Here is a 24,798-nt window from a genome sequence, read left to right on the forward strand (position 1 = left end):
CAGAGAGAAAACTAATAAAAAAGAATACGGAAGCAGGCACAAAAATGAAACAGTTCATAAGTAAGTTCCCTATCTGTATGTCTTCTGTGAAAAGTTAACACTATGTGCTGGTTAATGGGAGTTGTTTCTTTCTCTTCCTCCCTCCCTCCCTCTCTCCCTCCCTCCTTCCCTTCCCTCCCTTGTTCCTTCCTTCCTTCCTTCCTGTTCCTTCCTCTCTCCCTCTTTCTTTCTTTCTACCCTTCTTTCTTTCTCTTTCCAAGTTTATTTATTTATTTTGAGAGAGAGAATGAGAGAGAGAGGCGGGCAGAGAGAATCCCAAGCAGGCTTTACACTGTCAGCAAGGAGCCCAATGTGGGGTGGAACTCAAAAACCATGAGATCTTGACCTGAGCTGAAACCGAGAGTCAGACGCTTAACCAGCTGGGCCATCTAGGCACCCCAATGGGATTTTCATCATAGGGAAATATGTTGGTTTTTAAAATCAATATAAATTTCTTTCCATGATGGCTTTTCAATATTTACTTACACTAGGAGTATCTAGTTAGTCTAAGTTTTGTCTTCCTAATGGTTGAGGTTTACCAAGAATCTATGGATCCGTTTGTCTCATAAGCCATGTTCAAAACAGGCTTCCTATATAATATCAGGTTGCATACCTAACAGTGGATGGAGAGAACATACTGTCTTAAACATTTGGGCAAAAGGTGTAAAACATGGAAATATTTCATTGTGAAATATCAAAGGGGTTTCATATGTTGAAATCACACAACATATTATAATAAACTATATACCTTTTTTTTTTTTAGCTTTTCATAAACAATGCCCACTCCTGGTTACAGAGTGGAAGACCTACCAGTGAACAAAATCATGACACTTTTGAGAAGGTTCCCTTCATACATCAGTCTCCCGACCCCTGTTTCCACGATCTACCGTGAGGCCCTTTAGTTTCTTTTTGGAACAGTTTCATAGCACCCTACGGCCAGAAAACCTAAGCCAGTTAGAACCACTTGCTCCAAATCATTCTTACAAATAGGTTACTTTCTAGTTAAAAATTATCTTTCAAGGTTTGAGATCTCTTGTATCATTAAGTGAACCTCTGAGGCAAAGGAAAGCTTGACTGGATAAACACGGCAGTGGGCGGGGGGGGGGGGCCCTTAGAATATACCGATGTGGCTTCAGGCAGCTACAGGGACCCACGTTCTGGATGCTCTGTCCTCCCACTGACGGCTCCTCCCTGTTCCCTGGAGAAAGGAGGACTCCAATGTTTGCATTAAGTCTTTCATCTCTGTGCCTGTGAGAGGGGCAAGTGACCTAACCCCCAGTTTCCTCTCTTCATCCCCTGGACCCGAAATGCGGGTGGAGATGCCTGCCCAGATGGGGACGCAGAAGAGCAGTAGGTGTGACGTCATTGTGCAGGCGCTCAGCTCCCCAACGCTCCACCAACGCTCATCGGCCTGAGCAGTGTTTCTGATAATAGAAACTCAACTCTAAGACTCGCTCCCTCTCGGACTAACGGAAACAGTTTTGGACTCTTCACAATTGTGCATTAAGCAGTTTGGCAACCACGACTGAAGTGTCCTGAGTAGTTCCTTAGTAAGCACTTTTTAAAACCTCTTACTACAATTCCTTGTGATGACAAGTAATGACTTTTGATAAATGAATTTTTTCTGTACTCAGAATAAAAACTGAAAATGAACTGACAAAGGAAGGGATATCTTTTTCACAGATATAATCAGAGAAAACCACCGAAGAGAGCAGGTAATTCCTTCCTTTAATGAACTTCACTTTCAAACGTAGCCATGACGAGGGTGTATGTTGCTGTTGTAGATCTCGGCGAATCTAAATTCGCCCACATAATTTCTAAACTAAGGGGCACGTTCATAATTTGGATTATAAGGATTAGCTGTTTATACATAAAGGTGTGTCTCAGTTTCTAATTACTGTATACAGTGTGAAGATATTGAAATTCTTCACCAAAGGGTAATTAGTGAGGCTAGGTTTTCTTAATGTACTGTAATCAGAATGACAGTATCACCACAGATTGAATGCAGAATCGGATCTGAGAATCCAGCTACCTTCTAGAAGTCAGACATTAAAGAGAGACCTAAAACTGCACAGCAATGCCAGTCTGCTCACTACGATTTTTATTCAGGATCACATAGTTATTTTTGATAGAAACTTAATATTTTATGGGTACATTATTTTTATATTTAAATGAATTAATACATGAACACTTAAAGGTTTTCTCAGCTCTGGGGAGCATGGGTGGCTCAGTGGGTTAAGCATCCAACTTCAGCTCCGGTCATGATCTTGCAGTTTATAAGTTCTAGCTCTGCTTGGGGCTCTGTGCTGACAGCTCAGAACCTGGAGCCTGTTTCTAATGCTGTGTCTCCCTCCCTGTCTGCCCCTCCTCGCTCATGCTCTTTCTTTCTCAGAAATAAACATTAAAAAATGTTTAAGAAAAGGTTTTTTGAGCTTAAATTATGGTACATATCAATAGATACATCCCTAAGAAAAGCTCTTTGAGATCTTTGAGAAGTTTTTCAGAGTGAAAGAGGTTCTAGATCTAAAAAATTTGAGAACTTTTGTTTTACAATGTGTACAAACAATAATTTAATCACAAAAGCTCCAGGGTTAAGGAAAAATCTTTTAGTTGGTTATGTACATAAAAGACCTTATAGTTGCAAAAGAAATACATTTCTTTCTACTAATTTATCTAGCCTCTCCTTTCTCATATCAGCCTATTCCTCTTGCCAGGTTAAAAAATGCATGTTGGATATGTAAAGCTCAGTAAACATGTTTTTATTGAAAAAAAACCAGGGTAACACACTCTATTTTTACAAATCAAAACTACTTTTAGGACAGATTAATTTTACTTGGTTTGTTTTCTTAAGGATGGCTTTTTTAGAAAACCATAATAATTTATTATGCAAATGATTTATTTCCTGCATTAATGTATACAACCTGTTTATTAGGCTACCTAAATATTTATTTAGCTGAGTTACTTTTCCTGGATTGGGATTCATTTTTATTGTTAATTGAACATTAAAAATAGTTCTGTATCAGACATTTGGTCAAGTCCAGGTAGCTTATGCTTCCAGAGTATAAATATCAGTGGTATTTTGTCCAATAATTTTTAAGATCGTGAAACAAAAGAAAGGAATTAGAACTGCAGAATGACTGTCTTTGTTCCAATCACTTGCCGTAGGTAAAGATCCTTAAAAACTCTTTCGTTTTATTACAAGAAAAATCGTCTACTACAATGTTTTCCTAGCACGTTTGTTAGTGTTTAATGAAATCATTTCAGTGGGTGGGCTGCAGCCAACGTCTTAACAAAAAGAAAAGAATAAAAAATGATTATTGGAGATGCTAGGAGAAGTAAGATTTCATAAAATGGGTTGTGCTGTTTTCACTTCTGTTCTAGTACGCACTCATTTCTGTGCGCGTGAGCTTCTGTGTGGTCCTCCACTGTCTTGTTTTGACGAATCTGCCCATTCTCCGAAAACACCACTGTCCTCACAGTCCCTGCAGCAGAGGTCCCTCCGTCCCCAGTGCCTACTCCCCAGGGTATGAGAAGGACACGCTGGTCCATCCCCTACTCCTCAGTGCCCCACAGAGGCTGGTGGTTCTACCGCCATCCCCTGAAAACACTTTCCCTCGTTGGCTCCCACCTGTTAGTCTAGACCTTGAGACCCCTTGCTCTTTGCTGGATGAGGCTCTCAACTGGCATACAGTTCTCCTGTCATCTGCTGCCAGCCTCTGTCTACGTAACTCAAATACTCCATGATGAAGCCTCCCTCACACTTCCCTTGTCGAAGACTTTCTGTGTCACTTGTACCCCAACTACTCTTTATCCATTTTCAGTTACTGAAGCTGTATCCCAATAATACAATAACATGTTTTACTGTTTGCCAAGCCAGTGTGGACTCCCTTCCCCCACTTTTCAGCTCTTAAATTCAACTTGAAGTTTCCCAAACCATGTTCAGTAGTCTTCTCTACACACGTAGTTAGTACTGAATTTCCACAGAACTTTGGCAATTCTTTCATTAATTCCCTATTAACCTCTGTTGTTAGTCTTGCTTGATGATTTCTTCCTTTCTGAACTTCCACCTTCATGAGTTTTTTTGGCGAGCTTCAGAGATATTCCAGAAGGTCTGCAGCCCCAGAGACACTGCAGGTAACCTGTGGAATTTGAATCCGGGTCTGTTGGACTCCAGCGTCAGTCCTTTCCCCCCATCTACACCCATCCCAGCAGGAGCCAGGTCACGGCGACCTTGGAATCACCACCTAGAGCCTAGCATAAAGCCTCGCTTGCATTGAGAATTAATAGACACTTGTTCAATGGACAGATAGTACACTTTGATAATAATGGCTTTGATAACTACATTAATTTATTGAGTGAAAATCACATATTGTAATGAACACTGGCAAAATCTGATGGGGAACATGACTTGCTAAGTCCTGATCTATTTGGAGTCTTCATATTAAATATCTAAGAGCAAATAATATTAAAAATTTTCTACTCTAAAGGGTTGCTAAGACATGAAATTTTGTGCAACTTAATTATATTCTTTAAAGAGGATCTTAAGGAAGCTTAGACTTTATGCACCTTTACTATTACATGCTTCAAAATGAAAAGGATAATGCATTTGAACATACCCCACATGTCTTTTGCAGTCGCCATTTTAACTGAATATGAAGTAACTGGTGGCATGAACTGTTTTAACATATCAAAGCTCTACATGACACATCTAAAAATAAAAAGTCAGAATCATTTGCTTTATATCAGATGTATCAAATGCTTTTAATTCGTGGGATCTCTTTTCACATCCAGTGTAATTATTTTCTTAGTTTCTCCTGCACACTTAAAGTTATATATGTGTATGTATATGTCTTCATATAAATATATATATGACATGTAATATGTACAAATAACACATATTTGTATATTTGTATATATAGACGTACGTTATCTTATGGACATGAACAATAGCTGTTGACTGAGGTCATCTATTTGTAAATCACTCTGTTTTGGGCAAATATTTTAATTTTTAAAAATGTTTACTTATTTTTGACAGAGAGAGCCAGAGAGCCAGAGCAGGGGAGGAACAGAGAGAGAGGGAGACATAGAATCTGAAATCGGGTACAGGCTCTGGACTGTCAGCACAGAGCCTGACATGGGGCTTGAACCCATGCACTATGAGATCATGACTGTGATATCATAACCTGAGCCAAAGTCGGACACTTAACCAACTGAACCACCCAGGCACTCCTCAGCAAATATTTTATTTTGTAACTGGCAGTATGGGTAAGATCCAGGAGAGCAAGCCTGTCTGTTCATTTCAGAATTGCTTTCCAGAGCCTTGAACAACAAAATAATGATGAAATGTGGTTATTGAAGAATTTTCTTTTCTTCTTGTGAGAATACATAATATGTAGGTTGGCCATTCTTTTCTATCTGTCCAGGACTCTTTAGGTTTGTATCAGTTATCTTGGTGTCCAGTGTGGTTAGTGTCCTTTTAACTCTTCAAAAGTATCCTGGCTAGATAACAAATCATACAGTCTTTCAGTAATGACCTGGAAGGACCATGTGACAAGCTGAGGCATCTAACAGAGGGCTTGCTCCTTCCCTACTTTACACTGGCCTCTTATAATTTCTGGAATACAACCCACCCCATCCAATAACATCTAAATGCTGTTTTGTTTTTTAAATGTTTATTTATTTTTGAGAGAGCAACAGAGAACAAGCAGGGGCGGGGCAGAGGGAGAGGGAGACACATAATCAAAGCAGGCTCCAGGCTCTGAGCTGTCAGCACAGAGCCTGACGTGGGGCTCGAACCCACGAACTGTGAGATCATGACCTGAGCTGAAGTCAGACACGTAACTAACTGAGTCATCCAGGCTCACCTATATGTTGTTCTTAAAGTCAATTTATCTAAGAATAATCTTAGTCATTTACTTTGTATGTCTTAGTCACTATAATTTTCCTGATTTAATACCTAAAATACTTACTGAGTAAAATAAAATCAGTTGAGCAGAAATTCTTTATTTTATCCATGGCTACATTTTCTAGAAGTTAATAGAGACTCTCAAGGTCTTCGTAAAGGTTTTTTTTCTTGTCTCCTTTATGGAGAGTACTTTATTTTAATATATGATTTTGAATAGCGCACTGCTAAAGAAATTGAAATTGAATGCTAAGCTTTGAGCTTTACATTTAAATTTAAATTCAGAAAGAAAACTGTGGATTCCTTCATTTAAACAATATTCATAAGAGCATTAGTATTTCTCAGCAAAGACATAGGTAAGAACTGTGGAGAAGAAAAATTGATGAAAAATTTATTTGCATAAAAAAACTTTCATAGCCATTTTGGTGTTGTTTGAGGGAGGCTTCACACTTTAAAACTTGAAGAAAAAATTGTGTCTTTGAGGCTTTTAAAATCTACGAACAATAATATTTCTGGCCATTTCTCTCATCTTACAGGCACCTATAAAATGAAGGGGAGAAGCCTTATCTAGATGACAAATCACAGTTCCGTAAAAGGGTTTTTGTCTCGTAAGGGAAACTATGAACACATCTCAAAACACATAGGTGCAAATAACGGGTTAGGGGGAGGGTGGGGAGTGAGGCTGAGCTGCCTGAGGAATAGGTCAGGTATAATTCTTTTAGTTTCTTCTTGCAACTCTTTCCAAGAAAGTGCCAAGTCTTAATGAGAACCTCCAGCAACCCAGCTCTCCTTTCTCCCAGAACAAGACACTGATTCGCGCTGATAGAAAAGCAAGGCTCACAGAAGCCCCCCTGTCAAGCACAGGAGTGCCTTTATTAATCACCTGCCCTGGAGAGATCCTAAATATTCAGTGTTCAGGTTCCATTTCCAATTCTGCCACGGAATAATGGTTAGCAGAGAGAATCACTTAATAAACAAAAAGAAATATCCTTTATAAATAAGTTAAATGTATACAAATCCATCCCCCCACATTCTCTTTTTTAAAGACAAATGAACCATAAACACACTGAGACAGTACAACAGAAAAATTTAAAATTCCAATTAGGGCAAACACGTTTTTACCTTGCAACTGACCCAGAGCTGCCGTGAGATGCGCCAAACAATGGGATCGTGGTTTTTTCAACACTAGGCAAAGGCAGTGTCCTAATACTCTTTCCAAAATCTTGGCCATCATGACTTCCCTTTATCACTCCTGAACAACTATCCTATAATTAGTGGGGGGTTGAGTTGCTCATGTTTTAACTCTCTTCATTTATCTACTTCATAGACTTGTAACTTTATTCTGATTGTTGTCTCTGTTTTATCATTTAACAAATCTGGATAAACCATAGTTAGCCAACGTAAGACACTTTATGTTTACTGCCAGATTCAAAATAGGACTCTCATTCCTCCTGATATTGCTAATCATTATATGAGGCACAATTTTAAATACTCTATAATCATGCACCTTTGAAAACAATGTAACCATTGTTTGACCACAGATGTTAAACTTGCAGGGATGACAGAGCCCACATATTGCACTTATGCAGGTGTCTAAAGAAAGCCTCAGCCCATGTATCACACATGCTGTATTTGTAGTAATATGTCACTCACAAGTGAGTATATAGGGTCTTTAAAGAAGTGTTCTTTGGTAGAGAGAGTTCACTGAGAATTAATCCAAGTCCTTTCATTAGACTCAAGATGCTGGAAATAAAAGTAGTCCAAATTCCTAGTGTGACCAAGAACTTAGTGATTAGTGACATAAAATTTAAAACTCATAATCTCATGGAAATAACTCAAGTGTCCATCAATTGATTAACTGATGGATGGATAAAGATGTGATATATATATGTATATATACGTGTGTGTATATATATATGAAATCTTACCATTTGCAATAATATGGAAGGAGCTAGGGATTATAATGCTAAGCAAGATAAGTCAAAGAATGACAAATACCATATGATTTCACTCATATGTGGAATTTAAGAAACAAAACAAGCCAAGGAAAAGAAAGACAGAATGAAAGAAAGTAAAGCATAGACTCTTAACTATAGAGAACAAACTGATGGTTCCCAGAGGGGAGGGGTGTGGGGGAATGGGTCAGATAAGTGATGGGGATTAAGGAGTGCACGTCTGATAACGCCAGGCATAGTATGAGTGCCAGAGTACTCTGTGGTACTCCTGAAACGAACATCACACTGCATGTTAACTACCTGGAATTAAAATTAAAAGTTAAAAAAAAAAAAAGAGGGCAAATGTAAAAGAAAGAAAAACAATAAAAATCACAATCCTGGTGATGTTGGAGTAATAGAAATGATATGCTGTTATATTCCTTTTTAAATTTTTTAATTTAAAAATTTGTTTTTTTTAATGTTTTATTTATTTTTGAGAGAGAGAGAGAGAGAGAGAGAGAGAGAGAGACAGCACGAGCAGGGGAGGGTCAGAGAGAGAGAGGGAGACACAGAATCTGAAGACAGGCTCTAGGCTCTGAGCCAGCTGTCAGCACAGAGCCTGACGCGGGGCTCAAACCCAAGAACAGTGAGATCATGACCTGAGCTGAAGTCAGAGGCTTAACCGACTGAGCCACCCAGGCGCCCCTGCTGTTATATTCCTGACGCTATGACAAATTCATATTCTTTTTGGACAACAATGTGACAATATGTTTCAAGGATGACATATAAATTCTTATCATATTATCACTTCATAAACAAATTAGCAGACGGAAAGTAACATATGCACAAAACCCTGATCATTCGATCCCATAGTGTGCATCATGAGCTACGTTCTTTGGTATCACCTGACAAAAGAAAATGTCTGTGATCAAATGGGTATGGGAAATTCTGAGTGAAGGTTTTATTGTCTCAGGACTTTCAAACTCTGTGACTTGTTGGGAGGGGGATAAAGTAAGCAGCATTTTCAAAATATATTTGACTATGAAACTCTATACGGAGTATCTCATGAGCTGGGCATTTCAGAGAACATATTCATGGAAAGGATGTGGGGGGTGTCCCTGTGGATGGTCCTTCTAAGTCACAAGGCTTCTGTTCCCTGTTATGTGACCTTCTGAATAACCCAAATGGAGAACATGCTCATTGTATAATACCTGCAGTACTCATCCTGCCTGGTAAAAATGATGACAGTGGGAGTCCTGCCAAAGACAAAAGGTGCCCTGCCTGGTCCTTCTCAGAGATTCAGAAAGCCACTAGGGAGAAAAAAAATAATACATAATACTCTGCATTATTTATCGTCTCCTGTGCTCTTCAGGGCAAAGCTTCTCTCATACCATAACTATTTATGTGAATCTAAGTATAATCTAAAACTCACTTTCTTCATCCAAGAAATGGGCCAACAATATGTCCAAAATATATCTGGAAGGTTAAATATGACTTTCTTGAGCGTTTTGGCAATGTTACTGTTGTATAATTGCCTATGCCTAAGCCATGCTCCCATAATGAGCTTGAATTAACTAGTAATTAAATTGAAGAAGAATATAGTTAATTTTATAGTTGTGAATTGTTCTGTTTTTTCCATCACAAAATTACCTAATAAAATTATGAAATAATTGGCAGAAGCAAAACAGGTCTGAAAAAAGGAGGATATTGAGATGCTTTATAGGGCAAGAAAGTATGAGGAAGTGGCAATAATTATTACGCACATAATAAATGCAGCCATTGTAATTTACATGTTACTAGTAACTTACTCTGCAAGCTATGCCAGGTGCTGGTAAACAGCCATGGTCCCTGCCCTCAAGTGTCCCGTAATATTTTATGTACAAAAGAAAAGTTTTCAAATGCATTTGAAGAGCAGAGTGTTGATCTGTATTTTTCAAAACATTTAAAATAAATGAATAGAATGATACGTTACCGAGGGAGATCCCTTTAAATTTACTTATATTGATGATAGAGTAAAGATTTCTGTCTTAGACTCACATCTTAAGACCTAAATACCTATGATTTAGAGGTGCTTTGGTGCAATAGATGAAATTTCTGGTCGAGGACAGTTGAAATGATATCTAAGGCATAAAAACTACCTCTAATAAGCTTTGGGGAATTAAAACAATACCTTCTTTGCACCTTAATTAAAGTCAGTAAAGAATCTTACTTTCTCAGGCCTGACAATCACCACCTTTCATTTCAACTGTTTTAATTAAAATACCTAGCAACTTGGCAGACGTTTTGCCGATTAACTCAATCACCACTTAACTCTTTTAGAAACATCTATCAGATTCAAAATTAAGGTGCAGGAACAGCTGTAAGTTCATTATAAGCATAATGGGTAAATATTTCTATTTCCTCCACCCACAATCATATGCCAATGCTAAAACATCACATAAGAACAGTTTGGGCAACAGGGTGGGGTAGGGAGAAGCAGCTGCAATTTTTTTGAGCTCCCTGCGACCATGGTCTTTACTAGTGAAGGCAAAGAAAACAATAAAGGAAAAAACATATTTCTAACCTTTCTTTCGATGCATTTTCCAGCATTTACCAAAGGCGTCCGTGATAGTGAATAGTTCTCAACCTTTCTTCAATTGCTCCTGTCCCGTCCCTTCCCCCACTATACACACGATAGATACTATTTATAGATTCATACCTCCAAACCGGTACTGACTATACTTTCAATGCTCTGATGTCTGGGGCCTCGCGGCTGATGGGACTACCCCTCCCAACCAACCAGCAAAGGTAAGCTGAGTCAAACTGAGAAACAGAAAGACACCAGGTCCTCAGTGTCACATCTAATCACCCCTGCAGTCAGCCTCTCCTGGTCTCTTAATTACATGACCAAATACTTTTATTTTTGGCTTAAGGAAATTTCAATTTTTTTTTGATCACTTTCAACAGAAAAGGTCCTGGTAGACACAAGTATCGATGCTCTTATTATTATTTTTATTATTTTTTAAATGTTTATTTATTTTTTGAGAGTGAGAGAGAGATTCAGAGAGCAGAGAAGGGGCAGAAGGAGAGGGAGACACAGGATCCAAAGCAGACTCCAGGCTCTGGGCTGTCAACACAGAGCCCAGCGTGGGGCTCGAAACGAACAGTGAGAACATGACCTGAGCTGAAGTCGGATGTTTAACCGACTGAGCCACCCACGCACCCCTCACGATGCTGCTGTTATAAGGATAATTTGTATTTTATGTAAAAAAAAACACTAAATTGGGAGTTACTCACTTTTCCTGGGTCTCTGCCATGTATATAGGAGTATCCAAAAGGATGCACAGTATTTGCTGGGTCTTCAAGAAGGAAATGATGATGACTGGAACTAAAGTCCCCAAATCCTCCATAAGCAACCCGCTATGTTAGAGGTTTCTGGGAGAGCTATTTCGTAGGAACTCTCTATTATGGGATGAAGTGTTGTGCCTTCCCCTCACTCCGATGTTGAAGCTCTAAGCCCTAGTGTGATGACATTTGGAGATGGGGCCTTTGAGAGGACGGTGAAGTCAGATGAGGTCATGAGAGTGGGCCCTCTTGATAGAATGAGTGGCTTTATCAGAGCAGAAAGAGAGATCTCTTTGGGTCTTGATGCACATGCACTGGGGAAAGGCCATGTGAGGACATAGTGAGAATATGGCTATCCACAATCCAGGAAGAGGGCTCTCACCAGGAACTGAACTGGTTGGCACCTTGATCTTGGACTTCTCACCAAAATTGTGAGAAAATAATTTTCCGTTGTTTAAATTTAAAAAAATTGGGGCACTGGGTGGCTCAGTCAGTCGAGCGTCTGACTTCAGCTCAGGTCACGATATCCCGGTTTGTGAGTTCGAGCTACATCAGGCTCGCTGCTGTCAGCAGAGAGCCCATTACAGATCTTCTGTTCCCCGTTCCCTCTCTCTGTCCCTTCCCCACTCCCACTCATGCTATCTCTCTAAAAAGTAAATAAAACATTAAAAAATTAATTGAAAACGCCAAACCAAATTGCTTTATTACCATTGGTTGTTTAATCTCACAAATGATAATATTCAACACCTCTAAAGTTGTGCTCTGGAACCCAATACTCTACCTCTAGTGTGAATTCTAACTGTCACAGGCTGGTTGTGGGGTCTTGGTTAAATTACTTTACCTTTCTGAAACTCTGTGTCTTTAAATTCTAAAATATTTTATCTTAGAGTGTTCTGATGAGAATGAAGTGAGATAATGCATAAGGTTTAGAGCAAACATTAGCCAAGTTTGGTTCTTTCCTGTAAGTGGGGCTGACTTTCCATCTGTCTGCCATTCCTTCTTACTCCTCCCATTACCATCCCCCACGAGTTCTAGATACTATGTGACACGTAGGACAGAAGGAATAGCAATCGAAGGGACAATCGTTGAGCCTGGATGCACTGGGTCATCTGACTCAGCGACTAAGTAAATCTGAAAGAAACACCAGCCTACCTCCAGAAACAGCAGAACTATAATGAGCACGGTGTTAGAGCAAATACATACATGGATTCCACAGCCCTTGGTGTGCATGCTGCCTCTACTACTTACTGTTGACCTTGGGCAAGTTACTTGGTTGTACCTTAGTGTTGTCGCTTGTAAACCATGAGAATAAATAATAGACTCTACTCTTAGGACAGTTGTGAAAATTAAGCTGTTAACTACAAAGTGCTTGGAGCACTGTCTGGATTCCAGCCCTACAGGAAGAGATGTGAACAGTTATGTTCCTCAGTTCTCCCAGGGTGGTACACAGCAGTACCATTGGAGATGCTGTAACCGAGTCAGCTCCCTTCCTACAATGGATGCGTTCGGGCATCAGGGATTAGTCCTCTCCTAGAATCCCAGCTGAGGAGGGACAGATATAGAAAGGCCAACAAATAGTGGTCTTTACTGAAATTCTCCTTAGGAGCTAGTGAAGGTATAATTACATCACAACTCATACACAGCAAGGATCCTGAAAATTCTTTTCACACATTTTTTTTAATGTTTATTTACTTTTGAGGTGGGGGGCAGAGAGAGAGAGGGAGACACAAAATCCAAAGCAGGCTCCAGGATCCAAGATGTCAGCACAGAACCCGACATGGGGCTTGAACTCATGGACAGCGAGATCGTGACCAGAGCTAAAGTCAGATGCCTAACTGACTGAGCCACCCAGGTGCCCCTCTTTCCACACATTTCTTAACCGAAAGTTTTTTCTCCCCATTCCTTACCCGAATTCACCAAAAGCTAACAATGGGCATTTTTTTTATGTAAATAGGAGCAGGGGAAGGATTTCAAATGTCTTATTTAATTCAGTATTTTCAAATATTTCTTCTTCTAATAATTGACAAAATAAAAAAGATATGCAGGCAGTAGCAAGCTCTACATAGTGCTTACTGCGTGTCAGACACAAATAAGAACTCATTTAAGATGAATAAACTAATTGGCTGTGGGGCACCTCCCCAGGTATGTCCAGCTAGGTTTTGAATACTTCAAAGCTTAAAATTTTCAACATTCAGCCCAAAATTTTGCAAACCTCTTCTTCAACAGATTGTCAGAAATGACTAATATAAAGCACTTGAAATCTTGTGTTTGACATGAACTCTGGGTCACAGACTGAATCTCTGAGGTCATGTGAACCGATGGTAAAATGGAAAAAATATTACCAGTTATAAACTCTGCTTCAATATCTTTACCTCATCTCTTTAAAGACAGAGTTTCTCAAAATGCTCTCCCGATATCAGTATCATTGACATTGCCCGAGCCCCACACTAGACCTACTGAATTATATGCTCTGGGGGTTGGGTCCATTAGTCTGTGTTTTAACAAAACCTTCGGGTTATTTTAATGCATGATAAAAGGTGAGCAATATAGACTTAGCTTAGTCAGTCAGATAAGCATTAAAACAAGAGGTCATAATTTCAGGCAGGATTTGAAACCTTTTTCTAAATCAGTGTTTTGCAATGGTGGCTGTTTGAGGAGTTACAAAAATATATATTTATCAATGTTTGTGTCCCAGCTTGAAGATTCCAATTCCTGGGACTGGATTTTTTAAATCTCCCCAGGCAATTCTGATATCTGAGCAGACTTGATAATTCATTCTCTCTAAGCCATAGGTAATATGCAGGAAGGATGGAAACTATCATCATCTTCAAACTGTATTTTCAGGATTTAACATTCTGGCACTAGTAGCTTTTGGTGTCACAGGAGATAATGAGCCTGTATTTATTCCACTGCAACGCAAGTGTAAATATCGCTTAATTTACATTCCTTAGAATAAACTTTGGCAAATTTCATGAAAACAACTGTATTCATCAGCGCTAAATATTATAAAGAGCTACATTAGCCTCAGAAATTAGACTTAACAAAACAGTTGATACTTTTTCCCTCTGCAGGTTCAAAATTTTATGCATGAATATGCATAGCCTGGCCGACCACTTTTTCATAAAATATGTTATTAATCTGCCTTTGGGAGGTGCCTGGGTGGCTCAGTCGGTTAAGCCTCCGACTTCAGCTCAGATCAGATCTCACGTTCGTGAGTTTGAGCCCCGTGTCAGGCTCTGTGCTGACAGCTAGCTCAGAGCCTGGAGCCTGCTTCTGGTTCTGTCTCCTTCTCTCTCTGCCCCTCCCCCTCTTATGCTCTGTCTCTCTCTGTATCAAAAAATAAATAAAACATTTTAAAAAATCTGCCTTTTGGACGAGTCTCAGAGCACATGTCATCTTCGATATACTTGTATTTGGCTTGGTCCAGATTATAGGACTTCTGCGGTAAGGCTCAGCTTGTTACTGTCCCACAGCAAACCCCCAGGAGGAAGCTATTTGGCTGGTGTCACTTCTCTCTACCCCAGGTGCTACCCCGGGCCATCCCTGCTCTTCTTCTTGTATGCTGTCTTCACCAAGGCTGGGCCTTTGTGTGGGGTTGCTCTCTCTCACCCATCCTGTCCCCTACTTATGCTCTCTGTGACTTTCTTCTGATGTCTTGCCAGTTTATTTTACTTTCCTCGAGGTCTGGGGGCATCTGGACTTAACGTCAATATACTCTCAGCCAACAAGACTTTTTTTCTTCTAGACCAAACACACGATTACTTTACTAGTCACAGCATCTGTTTTCATTGCAAGTCATGATCAGAAATATCTTCATCTACTTCCATTTTTAAGGATACCCTGAATAATACAGGATACATACTGAGGAGAAGAATAATGCATCTTCAAAACGGGACTTCTTCTTTTGGACCCCATGCCTCTGGGTACCCAAACATCTCCCTCTTCTCCCTATGGAGGTCAAGGGACCCCATGCTGTCCAGACTCAGTCTTTCTTCCTTTCTTTTGAATGGTTTCTCAGTCCTTGTTTCTTTAGGATCTGTCGTTTTGGCTCATAAAGCATTTGCAAAACACTTTTCAGCATCTTCAATTGGCAATCCAGTTCAACTAGGGATTTTAGCTTTCTACCCTGTAGGCTCTGGGCTAGAGCCCTACCCTTCCCTTATTCTAGCTCAGGCTCAGAGATCCTTTCTGGGGGTAGATACCTAATTTTATAGGGGTATGAATTTTTCTTTAATAGATCACTCTGATTTGAATTTATAAACCTTTGTATGTTGATATTTACACCAAATTAGATACAATTTAATCTGCTGAAGCATGTGTAAGCCCTATAACTTTAAGCAATGTGGCTTGCATGTGCTAATAATTCAAAAAATTTTTGTCCAATTGAATGTCCAATACTTTTAGTGTCAATCTCTGTGGACAAACCTCCATCCTAATTCTGGTTGATAGTGGGCCAGTTGATTTTCTTTAGAGTTAAACTATCAAGTATCAACAAGATAGTAGTAAATAAGGATTAAGAATAGAGAAAATACATAATAGGGAAAATACATCAAAGAAAAGTTACAATGCTGTTTGTACATGCCTTCTATCCCTAAGTAATGGGGAAATCCTACCACTAAAGACTAGCTCTGGGCCAAATGATGTAATAGGCTAGAGAGAAAATTAACATCATTACACTTCCCCTTTTAATGACCTTTTTTATTATTCCTTTCTGCCCCTAAAATGTTCCTTGTATACTCAGCAGGCTTCTGATATATCTTTTCCTGAGGACCTCCTAGAAACCCTTGATGACTTTTGCATATGAGCCTCAAAGAAACTAACTCTAATGATAGAATTTCAAGTATTAGGGCAGGCAGTGAGCTAGATATTTTTGTATAGGAGGACCTATCTTATGCCCTTTGGATTCACCAACATATGGACAAAGTTGGACTCATCACTTGGCTTATTTCCTACAAACTGGGTGGCTTTGGCAGTCAGAATAATGGCTCTTCAAAGAATTCCACAACCTAATTCCTGGAATATGTAAATATGTTAGTTTAAGTGGCTAAGGGAAATTATGATTGCAAATTAAGTTAAGCATGCTAATGAACCAACTGTGAAAAGGGGAGATGGTCCTGGAATATCTGGATGAGCCATATATCCACAAAGATCCTTTGAAGTGGATGAGTGAGGCAGAAGGTCAGCATTAGAGAAATTTTTTGAAGATACCACACTTCTAGCTTTGCAGATGGAAGAAGGGATCATGGGCCAAGGAATGCAAGTAGCCTCTAACAACTGGAAAAGGCAAGAAAACAGATTCCTTCTAGAGGAACACACCTTGCCCATGCTTTCATTTCGGCTCAATCAGGTCCATTTTAGAAATCTGACCTCCAAAGTATAAGACAATAAATTTGTGTTGTTTTAAGTCGCTAAGTTTGTGGCCACTTTTTACAGCAGTGATAAAATATTAATACAGTAATTTTGAGAAATTTCTTTCAATTTTTTGAGTTTCACTGTCTGCCTAAGTACAATGAGGATAAGAGAAATCACTGATTGCTTTTAGAGTAATTCAATGAGTTGACTTGGGAAATTTCTTTTGTCACATAGAAAGCATTCAATACATACTCTTCCTTACCTCTTCTTTCTATCTGCTGGTGCACTACTGAACTGTCACCATAAATCTTGCAATGATGTCTATACTAAGGGTATGTAATTAACAGATAATTGTCTAACAGGTTTTATAAAATTATCTCTTAAATGTATTAGTGCAATTCTTTATACTGAAGGAAAGGGAGAAATACTGGTATTGAAAGAGCCATTAGCAAATACTAGGAAACTCTGTTTATGTACAGCTTATCATTGGAAGATGTAAAATGACTTCTGAGCTAGTAGATGCACTGAATAAGCATGCCAGGAATTCAAAGTTCAAAAGATCATTGCAAACCATACTTATTTTCCATTAACACTCAGAGGGAAAAGGAATGTTAAGGGGGCAGTGGTGTCATCAACTCTTCAAAGAAACAAGAATGCAGCTTGATTCCACCTGTTAGCAGTGGAGAATGTAGATGGATCCAAAAATATCTCTTCACCCTGGAGCAGGGGTGCCATAATTAGTCATGTTAATTGCATTAAAGTCATTTAATAAATCATCTCCTAAAAATACAGACTTCTAAAAATGTCTGCAATTATTTATATAAATGATAGAATATAATTATACGGTGGAATATAAAGCTCTCATTAAAATCATTGTAGATCTATAGTTACTGTTCTAGGAAGATGTACAAAACATGCTATGAAATGTGAAAGCCAGGATTCAGACTAGCGTATGTTGAACGATGCCCTTTTTTCCCTTTTTTTGGTAAAACATGTGATATGGCAAGAGACACAGCTAATGCTAATCGTGATTTTCTCTGGTTAGTGAGATTATTAGGATTTATGTTATTTTTAGTTCTGCATTCGTGAATTCTCTTATAATGAATATGTATAGTTGGGTAAAAAGAAAATCTTTTTTCATCAATAATGAAAACTCACTGTAAGAATCTTTCAGGTTGTAAAATGGAAATGTTTTTAAGGAAAAGCTCTTGACTGTCTATATACTTCTCATGACACAGATTCTGCCATCTTTATCTGAACGATCATTTCCTCAAGTGAAGCTTGAACCCGAGAAGTTTGGAGCTAATATCTAACCAAGTCTCAGCCTATCTGACAACCAGTTTTAACACCTGAGAGCAGCCAGTCAGTGGACTCGAACACTTCTCGTGACGGGGAGGCTATTCCGACACAGCAGCTCTCCTTGATTGTGGGGAGCACATCACCACCAGCCAAGTCACACCTTCCTCCTGCTTCCAAACCTTGGCTGTGGCTCCAAACCTGAGGTACTTAAAGTCATGTACAACCAAAGCTCTCTTTACTTGGATGCACACCATTGGGAACAAATATAAAGAGAATTTAATTAAAACGTGTATGCATACATATGTGTGCGTGTATGTGTGCATGTGCACGTGCACGCATGCGTGTGTTGGGAGAACAAGAAACAGCAGGTAAGATTCCTGAGCCAAGGAGGTGGGAATGGGTGTGAGGAAAGGGGAAAGAGAAGGGAGATACAGAAGAAGGTCTATATGAAAATATGCTACGTTGATGTTATGGGACCTCAAAGATGTTTCCTAATGGTTTTGGGGTCTGGGGATAGCTGGGTGAAAGCTGATAAGAATTTTGATCATGTATATATATTTCTAAGTAATTTAAAAACCATGAGTATGGTTGACACACAATGTTACATTAGTTTCAGGTACACAACATAGTGATTCAACAAGTCTGTATGTCAAGGCATGTCACCACAAGCGTACCTACCATCTGTCACCACACAACATGATTACAGTACCATTGACTGCATTCTTTCTGCTGTGCGTTTATTCCCATGATAAGCAGAGAAACAGGAAACCATACTTTAAAAAAGGAATAGCATGAATAAATGTGTTGAGTGGTGAAGTTACAGGTAGGGGTAATGGTGAGAAATCCATCTGAGGGAGAAAATGGGTAAACAGGAGGAGTTAAGATAGCAGGCATTGGTCGGGGTCACAGAGCATAGGCCGTAATTGTGTAGCCTTTAGCATGATCTAGTCAGTAGATAAAGGAAGAAAATTGAAGGTTCTGAGCAGTTGAGTGACTAAAATATGACATGGAAAGATACATCAATAATAATAGTATACATCACAGGTTCAATCCATTGTACATTCACTTTGCTTGTGGCAGGTTGTCCTTGTAACATTGCTGAGAGACTGCAACATCAAAATTATGTCCCCATTTTTACAGATGGGAAAACAGAAGCATAAGGACTTGAAGCTTAACAAAGGTTAATGGACTTGCCTGCTGTCATTCATTCCATTAACAGGTGGCAAAGTGAAGAGCTAGACCTAAGTTTTCTGAATCCAAATCCGGAGTGAACTCCAAACCCCAATGAATTAAAAATGCAGAGACTTCCTCTGTGAAATCTTTTATTCAGGAGGAACTTAAGTTGGAGAAACTGAGGGGTGGATGGTTTAGAAACAACTGGAACAATTCAGCAACTCCGGGCACTCGATGCCTTTCACCGAAGGCATTGAAGGAGTCCAGTGAAAGTGTGCAGATGAAAAGTAGCAGGTTGTACGGACTGGTTAGCTAGAGGATGGAGGGCGGGGAGGAAGCTAAAAGATGTTCAGATGATTGTGAGGACAGACATACCATTAAAGAAACAGCAATGACAGAAGGGCAGCATCAGATAAAGCACCTTAACTACTGTCAGAATTAAATGCCAGATTATTTACCATCTAGGAGGAATTCAGAATATAATAAAATATCTCCAGTCTTTGTTTATATTATTGCTTAAGGGGCTAATTTTAGAGCTAGTCACAGGAAAATGTTACTCACTAATTAAAATATAAAACTGGTCCCAAATAGGAATATACTAGGTTCCTACCTGAGCGAGGTATGTGTGTGTGTGTGTGTGTGTGTGTGTGTGTGTGTGTGTACCTGCCTACTCTAAGTAACGGATGGGATAAAAATAGAAATGTATACAAATGCTTTCTGAATTCTAACAAAGATACTACAAGATCATTAAAATACTAAAAGGAGGTCTCTATGCATACATTATCATTGGGGAAGAAGTAAGAAAATGGCAGATTCTGCATTACACTACCTTGTAGATTCAAAGAAGTCTTATCATGAATTCAGTTGTATCTATTACTTAAAAAAAGAAACAAATAAAAAAACCACTTGGATCAAGTAACACAATCACCATGGATTAAGCAACTACCAAACAAGTCAGAATCATGTTTTTCTACAGCATCACAGAGGAGCCCTTAACCACAGCCCATGTATACACCATATGCTCCCTGTGTTCCCTGCTGCTTCTAATTCATTCAGTTTCAGAAATTTACAAGGTAGCTGCTGTATTTAAAACTGTTTGTGGTTACTCTCAATATTTGTGAATAGTAAAAATAAAGGGTTGGGTGCTCTTTTTAATCCAGGTTTTGTAATTACACGGACTCAATTCACTTGTTTTTTTCATAGAAGAAACTGCTTTAAAAACTCGAAGATGAGGGGCGCCTGGGTGGCTCAGTCGGTTAAGCATCTGACTTCAGCTCAGGTGTGCTGACAGTTTAGAATCTAGAGCCTGCTTTGGATTCTGTGTCTCCTCCCTGTCTCTCTCTGTCCCTCCTTAACCACACTCTGTCTCTCTCTCTCTGTTTCTCTCTCTCTCTTTCTCTCAAAAACAAATAAACATTCAAAAAAATTTTTAAAACTCCAAGACCATTTTTAATTTTAAAAAATGTTTAAAAACTATTTAAAATTTTGAAAATAAAGAAAACCTGTTTTTAAAACTATCTGCACATGAATAAAATAAACTAGTGATTTGATCAACAGACTGAAAACTTTTGGAATTTTCTACTTGAATGACAATCCTTTCTCTGAACTCTCAAAACCAAATGCTATACGGTGTCTATAACAGATGGTCTTCACATTCGCTACATATTTACACAGTGAATATTTAACAAAGCAGGTGAAAACAGAGACTCAAAGATGGACATCCTGAAAACAGGACTTATTTCCAATATTTTGACTTTATCACACCATTTAGCAACATCGTTTATTTAGAAAAATCTCCAATATGAAGTATTTTGATAATCCATTTTGTCCCATACAGGGTTACTTTTCTCCCAAATGAAATAGACATTTAATTGACTTGGTGATTTTTTTTATGAACGTTGACCTTTCCCACATACATACTTGAGGTGGACAAGGGAGGGGCGGGGAAGGGCTCTGGTTGTCTCCATTCTTTGTCAAAGTCATGTAGCAAAAGGGCAATGAAGTGAGTCTATGAAGATAAGGGAGTAAATTCATTTTATTTTCAAAGGTGTCTTAACATAAATCAGCCAGATTCAGCATGCTTATTATAAGAAGTCAAAGAAATTTCAGCTAAAATGTCTAAATGCTAGATGATTTGTAAACTAGAAACATATCCATACACATAGAAACTCCATCTTATAATAAATAAGCAAGACAGAGTGTGATATCCCCGTAAATGTTCATCGCAGCACTTTCAACAATAGCCAAATTATGGAAAGAGCCTAAATGTCCATCAACTGATGAATGGATCAAGAAGATGTGGTTTATATATACGATGGAAGACTACTTGGCAATGAGAAAGAATGAAATCCTGCCATTTGCAGTGATGTGGATGGAAATGGAAGGGATTATGCTGAGTGAAATAAATCAGTCAGAGAAGGCCAGATATCATGGTTCCACTCAGATGTGGATCTTGATAAACTTAACAGAAGACCATGGGGGAAGGAGGGGGGGAATAGTTACAGAGAGGGAAGGAGGCAAACCACAGAAGACTCTTAAATACAGAGAACAAACAGAGGGTGGGTGGGGAGTGGGGGAGAGGGAAAAGTGGGTGATGGGCATGGAGGAGGGCACTTGTTGGGATGAGCACAAGGTGTTGTATATAGGCCAATTTGGCAATAAATATATTTTTAAAAAGTCTATGCAAAGAATATTGGAAATGTCTATGTTTATAAACGTGTGTTTGAAAGATATTTAAAAGCAAAGACAAGCATCCATTTGTTTTACATTTTTTTAAATGTTTTATTTATTTTTGATACAGAGAGACAGAGCATGAGAGGGGGAGAGGCAGAGAGAGAAGGAGACACAGAACCGGAAGCAGGCTCCAGGCTCTGAGCTAGCTGTCAGCACAGAGCCTGATGCGGGGCTCGAACCCACAAACGTGAGATCTGACCTGAGCCGAAGTCGGAGGCTTAACCGACTGAGCCACCCAGGCGCCCTGTTTTAAATTTTTTAATTGGCAATGCTATTATTCTATTTTCCTTTAGATTACGCTCTTTACTTCTGAAATAACTCCACCTACAACTTTAAGAGAAAGTAGTAACCAGTTATTTATGTTCAGTATTTATTCATGGCTTCACTGCAAATACTTACTGGCCTCCTGCTAAGTACCATGTAGAGACTAAGCCCTGGACAAGGAGACACAGATATAAATGAAACAGCTCCTGCAGTGGAGAAGCTTTATAAACACAAACATATATAAAAGGCTGCAGTACAGAGTGGTATGTTCTGAACTGGTACACTGATAACTGAGATGGAAAATGCCATCCATGCTGATTAACAAGTAGACAGAAAGATCATTTAAAACTTTGCAGAATCAAGATTCAAGCCCCAAATGCTTCAAAGAGCTCATATGGTTAACCAAGATATTACACTGCCTCTCACTAGTCCTAAAGTATCAAGTTCCACCAAATTAGACCTTGCTTTCTGGGGAATGATTTTTGTAACTTTGTGTATAAATGAAGATATTGAATATATTAGAGTTTCATATAATTTGTAAGTCTTAGAACTAATTTGGATGTAATTGATTAGCTCAGGAAAATCTGGGAGTAGATTTAATACCATGGACAGTATCACTGAGATTAAGAGCATTTCTTAGGGGCACCTCCGTGGCTCAGTTGGTTAAGCATCCAACTCTGGATCTCAACTCAGGTCATGATCTCATGATTTGTAAGTTGGATCCTACATCAGGCTCTGTACTGACAGCTCAGAGTCTGCTTAGGATTCTCTTTCTCCCTCACTCTGCCTCTTCCCCTCTTGTGCTCTCTCTCTCTGTCTCTCTTTCTCTATTCTCAAAATAAATAAACTTTTTATAAAAAGACCAGTTTACTACCAATTGGAGCTACAAGTGACTTAAGGGCTAAGTCACTGGAAGAGTTTGATCCCATGTCATATCATGGCCCAGGAAGGGTGTCTTTTAGCTTATGGAAGCTGCTTTAAATAAATGATGAGGTAAAAATAAAAGATATTTAAATTATTAGTGATTTGTAGTATAACAATACACTTTGATGAGCACTTTTATGCATATTTAATATTTTACATTGCCTAGTATGTTAGCTGCCTTGTACATTATACTATATATTATTTGTGCTGCCATGTCTATTGCTTAGTAAGAAATTTTATATATGTGTGTGTATATATATATATATATATACACATTCACATGTATATATTTGTATTTTACATATAGCAACCGACATGATTTAAATTATTATACTGATCAACATATAGGTCTATAAATAAACATTTTGAATATCATCCCTGAATACAAATATGAGTAGTTACGGAAATGCAGAGGTGGTGATGTCTGACCCTAAGGACCAGGGTAGAAGAAGTCAGGGAGAAATATCTGCACTGAGTCTCTTAAAGAGGCAGGAGGAAGGATATTCAAGAAGAAAGAAAAGAAAAGGCAGAACACATAACGGCATGTGTGGGACTCCGAGTACGCTGGATACATCACACATGGTCGGTGTGTACATCAAGGAGGGTCTGGATTCTGTCTTGTGTTTAACAAGACACCACGTGAAGGTTGGAAAATAAAGATGGCATCAGATTTGCATCTTAAGAAATCAACCATGGGGGCGCCTGGGTGGCTCAGTCGGTTAAGCCTCCAACTTCGGCTCAGGTCAGATCTCACGTTTGTGGGTTCGAGCCCCGCGTCGGGCACTGTGCTGACAGCTAGCTCAGAGCCTGGAGCCTGCTTCTGGTTCTGTGTCTCCTTCTCTCTCTGCCCCTCCCCCTCTCATGCTCTGTCTCTCTCTGTATCAAAAATAAATAAAACATTTAAAAAAAAAGAAATCAACCATGAAAGTATGAGAAGACAGGTTTTTTTGCTTTTGTAGAGTTTTTTTGTTTGTTTGTTTGTTTGTTTAAAGACAATTTAAAAATCACATTTGTATTTTTAGGTAACTATGGAAATGGTATATCCGGATTAGAGGGGAAAGCGGCAAGAGACAAAGAAATCCATTAGGAAAAATCACACTAGAAAAAATGTATTCATGGGGCACCTGGGTGGCTCAGTCAGTTAAACACCTGACTTCAGCTCAGGTCATGATCTCAGGGTTTGTGAGTTCAAGCCCCACATTGGGCTCTGTGCTGACAACTCAGAGACTGAAGCCTGCTTCGGATTCTGTGTCTCCCCTCCCCCCCTTTACTTTTCCCCACTCACTCTCTCTCTCTCTCAAAAATAAATAAACCTTAAAAAAATTTTTTAATGTATTCATTCGCTCAATAAACAGTATTGAACATTGATATGTATCAGCAATGAAGACACATCAGTGAAGAGCAATGATAAGGATCCTGGCTCTCACAGGTATCAAACTATATTATCATGGGGGGTGCCCAACATTTACATGCCAGTTTCTCTGTGCCAGTCATTATTTTAAGCAGTTTATATCTATTTAGTCATTTAAGATAAATCTCAACCTGGTTCTAATGGGATCACTAGGTTGGAGTTAATGCAGGAATCTGTTTCCATAGACATTCAAGAAGCAGGTAAAGTTAACTGGATTAGTAAGCTGATGGACATGCACGGTGAAACAAAATGACTCTTGAGCTTTAGGCAGCAAGGGTAATTTTTTCTTAGTGGGTAATAACAATTTCTTAAATGGTTATATGTACCCCACCTTTCTTAATTTTATAACAACGATGCAGTGCACTTCATTTTGGTCTATTTCTACAGAAAATAAAGAGAAGAATTATGGGAAAACAGAATGGTTGTTTTCTGTCTCCTGGATT

At 38.9% G+C, this 24,798-nt stretch overlaps 1 protein-coding gene and 1 long non-coding RNA gene across 2 annotated transcripts in view; one reads left to right on the plus strand and one right to left on the minus strand.

Annotated features, from left to right (window-relative positions):
• FREM2 (FRAS1 related extracellular matrix 2) overlaps positions 1-24,798 on the minus strand; it is a 155,466-nt gene that overhangs the window by 110,309 nt on the left and 20,359 nt on the right. The gene's annotated exons all lie outside the window — the stretch shown is intronic.
• LOC115289558 lies at positions 1,477-19,755 on the plus strand. Its single transcript, XR_003907679.1, has 4 exons — positions 1,477-1,589; positions 1,674-1,754; positions 17,790-18,218; positions 18,991-19,755. It is a non-coding gene; the product is annotated as an uncharacterized LOC115289558 (long non-coding RNA).

The sequence above is a fragment of the Suricata suricatta genome, chromosome 4 (genome assembly GCF_006229205.1).
Source record: "Suricata suricatta isolate VVHF042 chromosome 4, meerkat_22Aug2017_6uvM2_HiC, whole genome shotgun sequence".
Classification (NCBI taxonomy): domain Eukaryota; kingdom Metazoa; phylum Chordata; class Mammalia; order Carnivora; family Herpestidae; genus Suricata; species Suricata suricatta.